Below are 16,184 nucleotides of genomic sequence, written 5' to 3'. Positions count from 1 at the left end.
CGAGTTGGGTTAGCGCACTCAAAATTACTAGTGCAGTTCCTTCCGTTTCCTTCCGTCTGGAACAAAACATACCGCATCTTGAGCAACGTATGCCAATGTATTTGAGGAGCAGTCATACAATGGACCAACGTAGGTTTTTTTTTTAATTGCACTTCCCCTTGTTTATAATTACTTATGTCCATTGATTCGTAGCAAACTCTGTACATGCACTTCCAAAAGGTGCTTCTAAAAATAACAGGTTGTACGTTTATACGCTATATTGCGAGGGTATTGATATACCAACGTTCTGCTGTGCTGGAGTCGATGCTCTGATTTGTGGGAAAAGTTTGCCCCAGCTTTTGTTCCCGTTGCCTCTTCTTTCTCATTCGTTTCACTGAAAGTCCCCGGCCCTCTTGGGCTATCTTGAACTCCGTGGTCAGTGACATTCGTGGTATAATAACAGCACCAGTAGAACCCGACGTTGCTCCCGAGCCGTCGGCGTAAATATGGGTTCGTTCAAATGTATGCCTCGCGAAGGTACATCAAAGTTAACTCCACGGCTACATAACTTACGGCGATCCGTAGCACTCTTCACACCATCGAGCAAAGTTTATGCCGAAGATGGGCTTTCTTCTGTGATTCAAGCCCTGCACTTCAGTCACTCCAATCATGCCGGTGCCGTGGACCTCACGAACAGCTAATGACAGAAATAAGCATGTTGTACGAGCGTGCTTCCCAGACGGGTTATCACGTCTCCCTGCAGTGGCTTCCCAGTCACTGCGGCATTGTCGGCAACAAACTTGCAGACGCTGCCGCCAGTTTGGCACGTCAAAAAGCGATGGGTCTAGGAGAACTCGTCAAAAGTGAACTCGTCGCAGCCAACTCGTCATAGGTGAATTCGTCACGTAGGGCAAGTCGTCATAGGCCATCTTGCACTAGGGAAACTGGTAACTAGGGCAACTGGACACTCGGCCAACTCGTCACAATTTACATTTTTGTCTATCATGTTCAAATGAAAGAGTAGGCAGGTTTGTATAATTCTCATCTTATGCGTAAACATTCTTACACTCCTCCTTCAATTCACTATTTTTAATGTTGCCTTTGTCGCCTTCGAGGAACACGCCAGCCAGACAGCGTATCTTATTTTTTTTTCTCTGTGCAGCTAATTAAGTGAGCCTTTAATATTAGATTTAGTTTACCCGTTCTGTTTTTTCTAATACATTTTTTTTATTTTTGGTAATAAAGTGACGGCGCTGTATTGGGATTGCGATTTCGTTCTGTGTTTTCGCTTTTTAGTATTTTCATCTTTTGTTTTCATGCCTGCTGACAAACGATGATTGTCAAGCTGGGTAACGAAACCCCCACCACACACACACACACTCACACTAAAAAGTGTGAAGAATATTTTTTAGAAGGAGAAGAAAAGCAAAAAAAGAAACAGGAAGTTGTGCTGAAACCGAAAAGCCAATTTCAACCGCCACCTGTAAACAAACAAGAGGCCAACATTTTGCCCTTTTTATAGATATATACACAAGCAGGCAAAGAACTTCAAAAGATAACGCAAAAAGAAAAAAACAAAAGAAAGAAAAGAAAACGCAAAAGAAAGAAAAAGTCGACCCCCCCCCCCCCCCGAGCGTGACGAATATTTTTTGGAAGGAGAAGAAAAAAAAAACCTCAAAAGAAACCCCTTACCCAGTAAACAAAATGTTATTTTTTTTTGCAGCAAGAAGGGAAATAAGGAGTAGACATAGGAACATGAGTTAAAATAGAAAAACCATTTCAACCACCGCCTGCAAACTAGCAAAAGCAGAGGACCCCCCGAACTCTGAAGAGGTCAACCTGGGAGTAATTATAAAATTAGAAGCCACTAACTTCCTCTCCCGATTTCCACGACATCGGCCAAAAATGGAACCGCGAGACGACTTTTCCTAGCACGAGAAGGTCAGTGCCACCACTTTTCCTAATACGGGATCACCTAGAACGAGATGCCCTCTTTGACCAGTTTCCCTAAGACCAGTTTTCCTAGGACGAGTTGGCTGCGACGAGTGGGCCGGTTCCCAAAAGCGATATATCGTACACATTCCATTATTTAGCAAGGAAGCAGCCAGGGTCATCCGCATACTTGCCCCGGAAACAACAATCTCTAAATGGTCAGGAGAGCAATTCAGCTGTGCACGTATCGGTGCCATTGACCAAGCACCTGAAACGTGCCCTTACACTAAGGCTCCCACGGTCTGACGCAACTCTTCTTTGCCGTCTCTGGCTGGGAGAGGCATTAACGAATGGTTACTCCTACTTCATGAGAATGGCAGTAAATGAGGAGTGTGAAATATGCGGCATGCCGGACACGATACGCCACGTTTTATGCGATCGCGCATGCTACTCGTCCGAAAGAAAGAATCTATCGTCAGCACTATGCAACGCGGACTCTGGACGGCAATTTCGGGGGAAGAGTTTTGTCGGTGGCTTTCTCTGTCATCAGCTCACAAGCTAATAAGGAGCTCGCCCCCTTCCTGCGAGCGACGAACATTTAAACACAACACTTCAAGAATCCAGTGATGCAATGACGATTGCTCAACTTCAACGTATAATGCCCTAACACTGGGCGTACCTGCCTACTATATGCTCCAAACGAGATTCTGAAGCCAGGTTAAATTTCCTTCCTTCCTTCCTTCCTTCCTCCCGCTTGGAACCCTTTTTTGGTACGATACTTCCTCCACATAACGGATCAGACATTAGAACATCGAAGGCAGGGTAGATATAAAGTCATCCCCAGTGGGTTCGTGTTCATTAATGTGAGCAGAATCTGAGCTAGTTGGTTCATGGTGACTTACACGAGAGTCAGCCTGGGACTTATACACGAAACAAATATAAATGATTGACTCCGTCAATCCTTTTTTTTTCGTTGAAGTTCTATAGGCTGACCCATAAGCAAGCTCGTGTTTACTAGAACCGTGGTGAAAACAAAAAATTTCGTCATTCTTGCGTGTTTCGCTTTGTTTACAAAGCAAGAAACGCAAATTCTTGCGGAGTTGTTAACTAACTAACTAACTGACTGACTGACTGACTGACTGACTGCAACGGCTTACTTACACGAATGCTTTGCTCTGTGGACAGCCAATGCACTCGCCATTTGTACAAGTGCGGCACGCGCACACACAGCTGGCTGCCGCCGCATCTTTTCAAACTGCTACGAGTTGTGCCACGCCTCCGCCAGATGGCGCCACGGGTCCCGCGACCGAGAGAAGACGCAGTGAAACATCCCCCTCGCGAGGGGCACGATCAAATGCACAGCATTTCCGGGGGCGCACGACGTTAAGTAGTTTGCGTTAGGTTAATGTTGTTGCACTTGTGGCAACTGCTGACGAGAGAGCGCTCGTCAGCAGTAATTTGAATGAGTCAACGATATAAGGCGCGTTCGTAGCGTCCCATTCTGTGTCGGCTTTGTGGCGCAGTGGGTAGAGCACCATGTACATTGCGTTCCGCCCGCAGGGTCGAGGGATCGAAACCGGGCGCCGAATAGTTTTTTTTTATATAGTAGGGACAACGACGGTGCGGACTACGGACGTCAACGTGGGTGACATCGTGAGTTACTGAAATGCTCTCCATTTAAAACAGGGAAATCAGTTCTCTGTCATCGAAGGCTGGGGACCTACTCGTTTCCCATTTGGTGTCAGCTCCCACGACACTACAGTTGCCCATTAGTTGGGCACGTCATGGCAGCTTGTAAACGATACTAAGAAGCTCTACCGCTGTTTACACACTCAGAAAATGCCGTCAAGGTGTTGTCTCGTATTTGTAGCGGGACCTAATTGCGGCACTGCTTCTGCAAGCGACCGACGAAACGAGCGTCCGTGTACACAATAACGTATGCCTTGCCGCAGCACAAATCCGACCTGCCGCCTGGGTTAGCCAGCAAGCACCGGCATTGCACAAGGAACTCCGAGAAACAGCGAGACGCCTAATCAGTGGCTCGTCGGCGGGATTTCGTGTCTGAAAAGACCCCGGTGGCTGGTAACCCCACAGTAAGCGTAATCTTCGTGATTCGCTGTGGCTACATTCGCGGATTGCCTCTGGCATGGCGTCACCCGTCGTGCACTGCTGCTCCTGCCGCGGAAGAAAGCGCTGGAAACGGGCCCCGTTGCGGCGAGGCCAAGGCACGCCGAGGAAGTGGAGAGGCAGGAAAGTAATACATGCAGCAGTCCGGCTGTCGGCGTGTTTCACGCTTTGAAGAGGGCCGTGCTGGAGCGGGAAGCGCGCATACTTTTTGTGCAACTTGTGCGTCGCTATTTCGAGTGAGATGGGCGGGTTGGGTCATCTCGTGACTTTTTAATGTAACATTTCCTCTTCATTGTTCTTAAAAGGCACGTAGAGCAAGCCTTACCCGTGCTAAAATCGCTTTACTGCAATTAACGACTTACTCCAAATTGTCCGCTGTTCCAGCGCCGGTACATAATAATAATAATAATATGTATTAGTCAAACAGAAGTCATGTACATAATCAGGCCTACCTAAGCCGCAACGGGCTTGTCAGGCAGAGCCTGGCAGGCGACAAGCGTTAAAAAAAATTATATATGTTACAGTACGCAGTACCAACCAAGAACAGATAACCATTCGGTATTCCCGAAATCTCTGGAAAGCACTAGCGCATGCGCCTTAAAGCTTTTTTCAGTTTATATTTCGAGGCATGCGCAAAAAAGTCAGATGGCAAAGTGTTAAATATAGCTGGCACATAATAACGGCGTGTTCTTTTCCCGTACCTTGTGGAACAACGAGGAATTGCGTAACGTTGCTTCGGTCTCAGGGACCGAGCAGGAGTGTAACACGTTTTGAATGTATTAATCCAAAAATGTTTTAAGATAACGGTTTCATTTAGGAGCGAGGTAAAATCGGGCAACATCAAGGTTTTGAATACATTGTCATCTTTCTCCATACACAAGTCATATGCAATCGTACGCAGCAAAAACGCAAAATGGAATTGACTAGCTCTATCCAACGTAAAGAACAGTGACCATATACTGTAATACCGTACCTAAGCACACTATAACAAAGGGAATGTACAATGACTTTTCGCAGCGAAAATGGAATAAATGTTCTTAATTTGTACAACAAAGATGATACAGCACGAATTTTTTTACATACATAAGCAAAGTGGGAATTCCAAGAAAGGTCGCTATCGAAATACAAACCGGTCCACAAATCCGGTCCACAAATCAGGTAACAAACAGTCACCCCTAAATTACCGTCCCATTTCACTAACCAGCGTCTCATGCAAAATCATGGAACACGTCATATACACTCACATAATGCACTTCCTGGACGCTAACAATTTCTTTCATTCTGCCCAACATGGCTTCCGTAAATCTTTATCTTGTGAAACACAACTAGCGATATTTACTCATGATTTGCATGCTAATCTTGACCGTAACCTCCAGACTGATGCAATCTTTCTAGACTTCGCTAAAGCTTTTGACAAAGTACCACACAAACGCCTCTTACTAAAACTTGCCCAGTTGAATCTGCACCCAAAAATTCTAGCATGGATTTCAGAATTTCTTGCTAACCGTTCCCAGTTCGTCGATATTAAAAATAACCATTCTAGCTCCCTCTCGGTAACATCGGGCGTCCCCCAAGGGTCTGTCCTCGGACCCCTTCTGTTTCTAATATATATTAACGATCTACCCATGCATGTATCTTCTCACATCCGCATGTTTGCCGACGATTGTGTTCTATACCGCAAAATTACTAACCCTTCTGATCAAACTGCGCTCCAAAATGACCTTAACCGTGTACAGCAATGGTGCGACCTGTGGTTAATGGAGCTTAATCCCACTAAATGCAAACTCGTTTCTTTTCAACGCCAGCGTAATCCCTTGTATTTTTCTTACGTAATAGCTAACTCGACTCTTGAACAAGTTCAATCCTATAAATACCTAGGCGTCACCTTAACCAGTGATCTTTCGTGGCGCACGCATATCACGAACGTCATATCATCAGCTAACCGATCTTTGGGTTTCTTAAAGCGCCATCTGCGTCATGCCCCACTGGACGTCAAACTTCTCGCCTATAAATCTTTAATCCGAACTAAACTAGAATATGCGGCTCCCATATGGAGTCCGCACCAGGTATACTTGATCAATGAATTAGAATCTGTGCAAAACCGCGCCACTAGGTTCATTCATTCCTCATATTCATATGACATAAGCATATCATCCCTTAAACGCGAAACTGGTCTTTCAAATCTTTCAGTGCGCCGCCGCATCACCAGCCTTTGTTTGCTACACAAGTTTTTCTACAGCCCTCTTAATCAAGCACCCTACATCGTACCACCGACGCGCATATCTCACCGCACTGCCCACCCGTATCAAATTGCGCGTCCACATGCTCGCACTACTACTTTTTCTGCCTCTTTTTTCCCCCGTGTAGCAGTGGACTGGAATGGCCTTCCCTGTGACGTTCCGGCCATCACGTGTTCATCAACATTTAAAGAGAAGGTCACCACGCACATTTCCATTTGACGACCTGTGAACATTTATCTGTTACCCACCCCTTATGTAATACCCCCTACAGGGGGTCTTTAAGGTATTAAAGTGATGTGATGATGTGATAAATACTTTCGGCTCACCCAATACTTTCGGCTCACATGCTTTCCGCTCACCCAATACCGCTTATTAAATTGAATCCTGTGTTCTGCAGCCATATGAGATCGTCATAACGACGTTTCATAGTGCCTGTCTACAAGGGCGGTACGGTTTGCAGAAAGACATAGTGAATTTCTTTCAGCTCTTTGAAATTTGGTCTTGTACATTCTCGGTTGTAGGTCATTGGAAGCTGACTTAGTTTTGTTTGTTTTAAAGATTTCTGTACACAGAGGCCGACGCGCGGCATAATCGTAGCATTAAGAAGAGCAGATTTTCCCCTCTTCGCACGGCATCTTGCCAAGCAGGCGATGGTCCCCTAGGAGGGGTAACAACAAAACAACCGTATCACGCAAGGCATAGGCATGTTGGTGCGATTGAAGCGTTATGCTATAACGAAGAATTATGCTCACGCGAAATCAGATGCAGGAACATATCAAACGTTGGTCCAACGCAAAAGATATCTCATTGAGTGCAAGACTAATCTCAGTGAGAACTAGACTGCGTGACGCAGAAGACAAATGTGAAAGTACCTAAGCTGGCTTTTTCGCAGCGCCGCTATTGGTTGCGCTCCCCGCCAATAGAAATACCAGCTCTTTAACGTTAAACTTCCTTTGTTGATTATTAATTGCTCAGTCACTCTAATTTGGTTGGATTCGTTCTTATCGAGATGATAGAATGTATACAACATGCACAATAAGTCGGGGTACACAAATGCAGTGATTAATCAAAGCGGCCCATATGTGCAATTCTTGTGGATTTTATTCGGTTTTGAAATGACAGTTTGGTCGTATGTAGGAATTGTTGCACTAAAACTATTAAATAGGGTTGTCAGGTTGGCTTTATAGAGAACGAGGCCACGGGAGGCGTTTTCTTTATATTCGAATAATTAATTTATGCAACTGAGAAACATAGTTCGATCATTAGTCGATTGCTTGTCGTTCTATTGTTTGTTACTCGATTGTTTGTTACTGTCCTTTAGAACTGCTATCGCTCTTGTCACCTTCTCGGCAACTACAACTTCCGACTCAACCTGACAGCCATGACGCTCCACTAAAATCACCAGGAGGAACAAAAATTCCGAGGAAGCTCACACTAACGCTTAAGACTTGAAGGTAGCGATGCTGTATGCAACCTTCACGACCTTCATGAAGCTTTAAGTCCACAATTGCAGCCGATTTGCTTCTTCGCTACCGCAACGATCTTTACTTCATCATTTCATTTCATTTCATTTATTTACTCGCAATGCCACGAGGCGTTACAGAGAGGAGGGGTACAATATTAAACAGCAAGAGAAAAGAAAACAGCAGCGCGGTTACAGAAAGTGATTGCTGACTGCGGACTCAAGGTGCACAGCGTCGCTGATGGAGACGATGGAGGCTAGAAGGTGATTCCATATCGAAGGTTTAAGTTCACAATTGCAGCCGATTTGCTTCTTCCCTACGCCAAAGATCTTTACTTCATTTCATTTCATTTCATTTCATTTATTTATTCTCAATGCCGTGAGGTGTTACAGACAGGAGGGGTACAATATTAAACAGCAAGAGAAAATAAAACAGCAGGGTGGTTACAGAAAGTGATTGCTGACTGCGGACTTGAAGTGCGCAGCGTCGCTGGTGGAGACGATGGAGGCTAGAAGGTGACTCCACTGCAAGCTGGTCATTGGAACAAACGAGTTGAGGTAGAGGTTTGTTCGGAAGTTCGGCACAAAAACTTTTAACGGATGATGAATGCGTGATGACACGTATGGCGGAACTGAAAAAAGGGATTGTTTTAAGGTCTGATTGGTGTAAAATATTTTATGGAAGACTCATAGGCGGGATATCATACGACGGGTTGCAAGATCAGGCAGTTGTAACATTTGTTTCATGTTAGTGACACTAGATGACCGGGAATAATCAGGAAGAATGAAACAAGCGGCCCGATTTAGGAAAGCTTCAAAGGTGGAGACGAGATTGGCGTAATGCGGATTCTATACAGATGAGGCGTATTCAATATTCGGCCGTACAAGAGCTTTGTAAAGCTGCAGTTTTAATGAAGTGGTAGCTCGAGAAAAATTATGTCGAAGGAAGCCTAGGATGCGGTTCGCATTACTGCTAATATATTCAATGTGCGGGTGCCACGAAAGGTTATCTGAAATCTTAACGCCAAGGTAACTGTAGGTGGTGACCGATGAAAGAGGGGAGCCGTAAAGGAAATGTGTGTTTACAGGGTGTGCTTGATTGTTTGTGTCAACCTCATATATTTGCACTAGTAGACATTTAGTTTCATTAGCCAGATGTTGCACCAGGCTGAAATTGTGTTAAGGTCGCTTTGTAGTTTTGAGGGGTCAGAAGGTTCAGATATATTTCTGTATATAACACAATCGTCAGTGAAAAGGCGTATTGATGGGGTTATGGTATCAGGGAGATCATTAATATAGATTAGGAAGCGAAGAGGCCCCGATACTGATCCCTGAGGGACACCAGACGTAACAAGACAGCGAGGAGATTCATTATCAATGATTGTTACATGTTGGAAGTGATTTTGAAAACAAACATTCAAGCCATCTTAAAATGTTAGGGCCAATGCTCAGTTTGCTAAGTTTATAAAGTAGCAACGGATGGGAGACGCAGTCAAATGCCTTCGCGAAATCAATGAAAATGCAATCGACTACTGACGTTAGATGCAACAATGAACAAAGATCATTAGTAAAAATAATTAATTGAGCTTAACAAGAATGACTTTTGCGAAAACCGCGTTTGTAGACTGTAAAAAATGAATTAGATTCTAGAAAACTCATCAAGTTTGAGTAAATGATGTGTTCAAGTAGTTTTCCTGGGATCTATGTAAGAGAGATGGGTCGATAGTTAAAAGGGGAGAAAACTGGAATCAACTTTCCAACCTTCCAGTCGTCGGATAGTAAGGAACATTGTAATGACTGTGAAACAGTATAAGAAAGGATCAATGAGGAGTTCACATTGGTGCTTTTCAGAAACTTATAATTAATCCCATCTATTCCAGAAGATGAGGAAATTTTAGCCGCCTGCATTAACTTAAAAATTCCAGCACGGTCAATAAAAATTGGTTCCATTGGCTCAAGATTTAAGCTTTCTTTAACAGGTAAAGAAGTAGGAATTCTTTGAGTAAAAGATAAAGAACACGTATTGTTGAGCAACACGCAGCACTGCTCGCGTGGAACAAGTGTTGCATCAGGTGTTTTTAATTTTACATCTTTAGATCTGCTCATATTAACTGCGCTCCAGAACTTGCGGGGATCAGTCGATAAGAGGAATGGAAGCGTTCGCTGACAAGACTCGGTTTTTGCAGTTGAAAGGGCTTTTATATATTCTGATGTGACGCCCGCATAAGCGGACCACCTGTTAGCAGAACTTGATAGCCTACAGCGGCGGAAAATGCGCTTTTTTTATTAAGCAATCGTTTTAATGAGACGTTCTACCATGGTTAGCGTTTAGGAAAGGATATTGTTGCTATAAGTGTGAGTTTCCTTCATTTGTTTCGAAATAATAATCATTAGACATCACCTTGGAAGGGGATACGCTAGGACGTGTCTTTCTCGCTCCGAGCAAGTGTTGCCACGATTACGGTGAACGTTGGAGTTTTTCATTTTTTTTTGCCAATCTTGGCACATCTCCTTAGTTGTGTATGCTTTGCTTGACAAACGTGCCCCGGGATGCTGGGCAGTCTACGCGAGGCACATAGACACGAGCGCTGGACATTTTCCTGGTTTTTTTTAACTGCCCAGCGATAGGCTCGCGGTCACGTGCGCGCGGCATTTTCTCGGTATTTTAACTGCGGACACCAAACTCTAACGATTTATTGAACAGCGCCTCTGTTAAAATATCAAAACCCCTATCTTAAGAGACACATTATTAAAACGCGAAGGTTTCTCCCACGAAACCCGAGTAAAAGTTGAAGTGCAAAATTCGAACTGCTTCGACAATATCGCAATGGCGCATTCGTATAGACGCCGCCTTCATACCGCGAGGGACCGCTGTCCGATACCGACCACAGCGAGCGTTTTTTTTTTCTTTAAATCGCTTGATGTTCTTTTTAAACTGAAGTGTAAACTTGACTTTTCTGTAGCGCGTTTTTCAGCGTTGTTCAGCAAATTAGAAGTACCAGTCAGCAAATCAGAATCAACAGGGAGAAATCAATTACGGGGCAATTTATAGATGAATAGAGAACAACCGATGACGAAATAGCGAACACCACCAAATTTGCTCGTTTTTATTAAACGTTTATTTCTCTCTCTCTCTCCAAGAAATCGTCGCAGGTGGGATTCACCACACCGCTGTACCGCCATGTACGAATCTTGCGAATTTTGATGCCCAGCATAATATTTGGATAGCAAATAGAATATGTAGCTGGAAAACCGTTCGGGGCACGGGTTTGCGCAGTTGTCCTAGAACGCATTCTATAATTCAAATCGCATGCCGGACATCGCAATTCAAGGAATTCGCACATTTGGTCACGTCGATTAGTCGTTCTGGAGTGGTGCAGTGAAGTTGACCTGCGTCAAACTCTTAGAGTGAAGTCGCATTGAATAATCCCTTCCGGTAATAGGTAATGAGGGCCCACCATGCCTGTCGGCGCACATAGACTCTTGTATGTTGGGGCTCTTACGTTTTATCACAACATACAGGAGCCCATCCAGCAAGCCGGGTGGCGTGGAAAGCGAGCGCGTGTTGTAATTCCCAACGTGTGAGGACGGGTGTAAAAACTACAAATAAAAAAAGTTCCTGCGGTTTTGCAGCCGCCCCTTTCCATTTGGGCGATTTCCCGTACAAGCCGGGTGAACTTTTCAAGCGTTGCAGTCCCACCAAGGGCTGAGCGCCAGGCCGGGGAGTCGTTTGTACCTATTTTACCGGTGGGTGCCCGGCGCCACCAAGGTACACGAATGCACATGGTGCCTTCCACAGACATGGTGGACGCTCAACTCGCAACCGCCTGTGGCAGGACATGCCGTCAGACTCTTTCACCCCCGGCAATGCGGCAACGCGGCCTTTCAGGGAAGGCGCGACGTCGCTGTAAAGGAACAGAAGACGCTGGAGAGACGGGGGGCCTGCAGACGGCTGCTTGTCCAACCGGGTCCGCCCAAGGGAGAGAGACAGCGAACCGTACCGCGTCTCCGTTAATCGCATCCCGTGGTTAATCTCGCGTGGGAGACGCCCGGAGGCTTCGAGACGACGCACGTCTGTGTGGGTGTATCGTCACGTAGGCCGCTTTGTTCATTTCGCCGTCCGGCTACTCTCCAGGCGCGGACCCCCAACCCCTCCCTAAAAAAAGTGGCAAGGAAAAAAATAACATTTAATCTCCTCGAGGCATCAGCAGCATGATCTTATCCCCAGTGAGTCTCGTGAGCTTGATCTTCTTTCGCGTTCCAGCCCCGACGCCGTCTTTCTCTCTCTCTCTCTCTCTCTCTCTTAAACCCCAACAGGCTGCGCTGTCAGGACACGGATGGGCGATTAATGAGCGGCTCAGTATGCCGGTATAGCGGCCACCAATGTCCTGTTTATTTGTTTCCTCCTGGGGTTGTTCCTTCGTTTGCCTCTTGCTTGGTCAGCTATTAATTTCTACTGACAACACCGCCAACCTTACAATGCCCCGCAATCTTCCCGAACAATTTAGTGCGGCAGCAGTATGGGCTATTGATCTTAACGCAAGAGATGCAAGGTCACCCCAAAGAATTATATCGTGTTTTGAGATACAAAGAAAATAAAAAAGAAGCGGAAATGAGGCTAACTAGCTCTCCACCTGCTATAAAGACTGTTTCGGGGTGGTCCGTTGTGGATACTCACCGAGCGTCTGCGTGACATTAGACGACCGGAGAGAGATCTAACTTTATTTCCGGTGGCCTACGTCCTGGCGGTCGAAAATATGGTTCTGGTAGGCCGGGAATGCATTCAGGCGGGTAGTTTCACATCTTAGTGCGCCATGTTTACATCGTAATGGTCGGTGCGTTCATCCTATGAAATCTAAGGTCTTCGTTTCCGCGACCTCCGTTCGATTGTGGGAGAGACCCTTGGGCGGCCGCCACCCGTCTGCTTGCACAGCCGAACACCTTGAAATTTTCTGGGGCCGGTTGATGGGGGTCCTGCTCTTCATCGCGTTGCTTGCCCTGCCCTCGAAAACGTCAAGCCTTTGTTTTCTTTACTAAGTGATCGTCCGCCAGTGCCTGCACGCTTCCGCAAGTTTTTTTTTTTTTTTTCCCATGCAATTTTCTGCTGTAAGAGACGATTTCTCCCAGTACTAGTTTCCGCAATTAGCAATCGCTAATCGCAGGGTGAAGAGTGGTCGAAGTCCAACTTTACCGAGTTCTGTGTTTTCGAGTTACTGTCGGCTTAGCTCGGCTGAGGGGCTGGCGGGCCGTTTGAAGCCATGATCTGAATGACGTGAAGGCACAATGGGAAGCGAAACTCGGATAGGAAAATGAGGGCGATCGAGTACGTCGGTTGTAGTCAATAGTATATTTTTGTTGCAGGTGCAATAGGTAATATAAGCGGTTGCATAAGTTTTCACGGTATATATATATATATATATATATATATATATATATATAAGGTTAGTAGAGACAGAGACAAACGAGAAAGACTTAGAAAATAAAAATAAGTTTACTGACGTTTCAGGGAGAGGACTCCCTGAAACGTCAGTAAACTTATTTTTATTTTCTAAGTCTTTCTCGTTTGTCTCTGTCTCTACTAACCTTATTTTTTTCGCACTCTGTGTGAGTTTTTATCTTTTCAGTCTATATATATATATATATATATATATATATATATATATATATATATATATATATAGAGAGAGAGAGAGAGAGAGAGAGAGAAAGATAAACTCACAAAGCGCGCAGAAATAGTATAAGTAAAGAGTCGGATCCGCAGCAAGAACAATAACAAACAAGGTTTACGTAGCGGCAACGGGAATTGCCTTCATCAGAGTAAAGTTACATGACAGCAAAATCATGTAACTTTACTCTGATGAAGGCAAGTCCCGTTGCCGCTACGTAAACATTGTTTGTTATTGTTCTTGCTGCGTATCCGACTCTTTACTTATACTATATATATATATATATATATATATATATATATATATATATATATATATATATATAGCGAATGAATCAGAATGGGAAATGAGGGGCTCATTGATTTAAGACAGAATTAAGGGTTGGCAGTCGAGAAAACCTCGGAAAGCAAAGGGGAGAATGTGGTATGGCACTGAAACAAGTAAAGAATTTGGAAAGACAGAAAGAAAGAGGAGACAAAATGCCACCGGGTGGGATTCGAACCCATGACCTCCTGAATACGGCTCAGAATACGGCACAGCGAGGGCCTCTGTTCTGGCAGTCTTAGTGCCATAGGGAGCTTAAGAGGGTTCAACGCTGGTCGACCACTCTTGACATCTCGTAGACATTCTAGTCATGGCCCGGGGGTTAAAAAGAAGGTCCCCTTCATCCCGAGCAGTCGGAGTGGTGGTGGCTACTACCACCCCCAAGCACACGAAAAAAATTACTTTGATATAAATTTCCAAGAAAGTGGAGAGAAAAATTGCCCCGCCGGTAGCGTAATGGTCATCACACCAGACGCGTATTCCGGAGGTCGTGGGTTCGGATCCCAGCCGGCGGCCATTTTTTCTCCACTTTCTTTCTGTCTTTCCAAATTTTTTACCTGTTTCCGCGACCTACGACATTCTTCCCTTTGCTTTCCGAGGTTTTCTTGACTGCCAACCCTTATTTCTGTCTTAATTCAACCAGCCCCTAATTACCCAATCTGATTCGCTACATGCACATCGAGGGCCTCTTCTGGCGGTCTTGGTGCCACAGGGAGCTTAAGAGGGTTCAACGCTGGTAGACCACTCTCGACATCTCGTAGACATTCGAGTCACGGCCCGGGGGTTAAGAAGATGGTCCCTTTCATCCCGAGCAGTCGGAGTGGTGGTGGCTACCACCCCGAAGCACAGGAAAAAAATTACCTCGACATAAATATCCAAGAAACTGGAGGGGAAAGAAGCCCCGCCGGTAGAGTAGTGGTGATCGCACCAGACGCGAATTCTGGAGGTCGTGGGTTCAGATCCCACCCAGCGGGCATTTTTCCTCAACTTTATGTCATTACAAATTCTTTTACAAATGTCATTACAAACTCACGGCCCGAGGGTTATGGAGAAGGTCCCTTTCATCCCGAGCAGTCGGAGTGGTGGTGGCTACCACCCCCAAGCACAGGAAAAAAATTACCTCGACATAAATATCCAAGAAAGTGGAGGGGAACATAGCCCCGCCGGTAGAGTAGTGGTGATCGCACCAGACGCGAATTCTGGAGGTCGTGGGTTCAGATCCCACCCGGCGGGCATTTTTCCTCAACTTTATGTCATTACAAATTCTTTACCTGTTTGAGTAACCTACCACATTCTCCCCTTTGGTTTCCGAGGTTTTCTGGACTGCCAACCTTTATTTATGTATGTATGTATGTATGTATGTATGTATGTATGTATATATATATATATATATATATATATATATATATATATATATATATATATATATATATATATATATATATATATATATATATATAAATATATATATATATATATATATATATATATATTGTCATACCTCCTTATAACGAAAATGTATCTGGACAGTAATTTAATGTATTATATCCGATATTCGTTGCTAGTAAAAAATGGTTGAAGCCAGTCCGTAATCCGGCTCCCGCAAAAATTCTTCGTACAACAACGCATTATTTTAACCTTCGAACCTACAATGAACACGGTAACCCTTCTGTTTCTCATTGTGTCACTTCAAGCTCAATGCACCAGAACATGAAACGGTAAATTACAAGAACAAAGGTCATTTAACAAAGCAAGCCTGAGTTTCTATTTTTTCGGGAAATAATGTGATCTATGTCTGGTGTCTATTCACCGCACTGAGCAGCAATGAAGTTTTCCACAATGTGCAGGAACAAAGAGGCCTTTTCTACTTCTGCAGGATCGGACACCGGGAGTTTTTCGAAGTATATAGCTTTTCTTCCTACTGGTCAAATATTTCTTCGTTATACCCTATAGTGCGCGCGGCTTTCAGAGTTTAGCTTCCGTTATGAAAAAGAAGTGCCACAGATATGAAGCATGTCCAACCAAAGTTCCTATTTATCTCTCTATAGCTGATAATTCGCTATATCAGTGTTCGTTATAATGAGGTTCAACTGTATATATATTGTAAGACCCTTGAGCAACGGTTGAACCGAGACGTTTATTCGGCAATCCAGTCGGTTCCGAACACCGTACCGAGAGCGATGATGATGATGCACGAGCGAAGAGGATTGGGTAACGTTAATGAGAATGATAATGTTACTGCGAGGAGGCAATGCAGGAGATTGTCCAGATTGTATGAACAGTCCCTGGGAGTGTCGAGACTGTGCCGACGCGACATACGCGCTCACAATATATATATATATATATATATATATGAATATGCATACATACATACATACTGTGATATTTGCCGGGTGCGACATAACCGGTAAGCGGAATTACGTTTTCATATTGACAGATGTTAAAGGGTTTTAA

At 44.6% G+C, this 16,184-nt stretch overlaps 1 non-coding gene across 1 annotated transcript; it reads left to right on the top strand.

Moving 5' to 3' along the window:
- Positions 1-14,890: 14,890 nt before the first annotated feature.
- Trnas-cga (transfer RNA serine (anticodon CGA)) lies at positions 14,891-14,963 on the top strand. Its single transcript has one exon. It is a non-coding gene; the product is annotated as a tRNA-Ser (tRNA).
- The last annotated feature ends 1,221 nt before the right edge of the window (positions 14,964-16,184 follow it).

Source organism: Haemaphysalis longicornis, unplaced genomic scaffold (assembly GCF_048455015.1).
Source record: "Haemaphysalis longicornis isolate Haplotype H1 unplaced genomic scaffold, Haemaphysalis longicornis Haplotype H1 scaffold_4, whole genome shotgun sequence".
NCBI lineage: Eukaryota > Metazoa > Arthropoda > Arachnida > Ixodida > Ixodidae > Haemaphysalis > Haemaphysalis longicornis.
The sequence above is the reverse complement of the archived record's forward strand: the minus strand, read 5'-3'. Positions and strand labels throughout refer to the sequence as shown.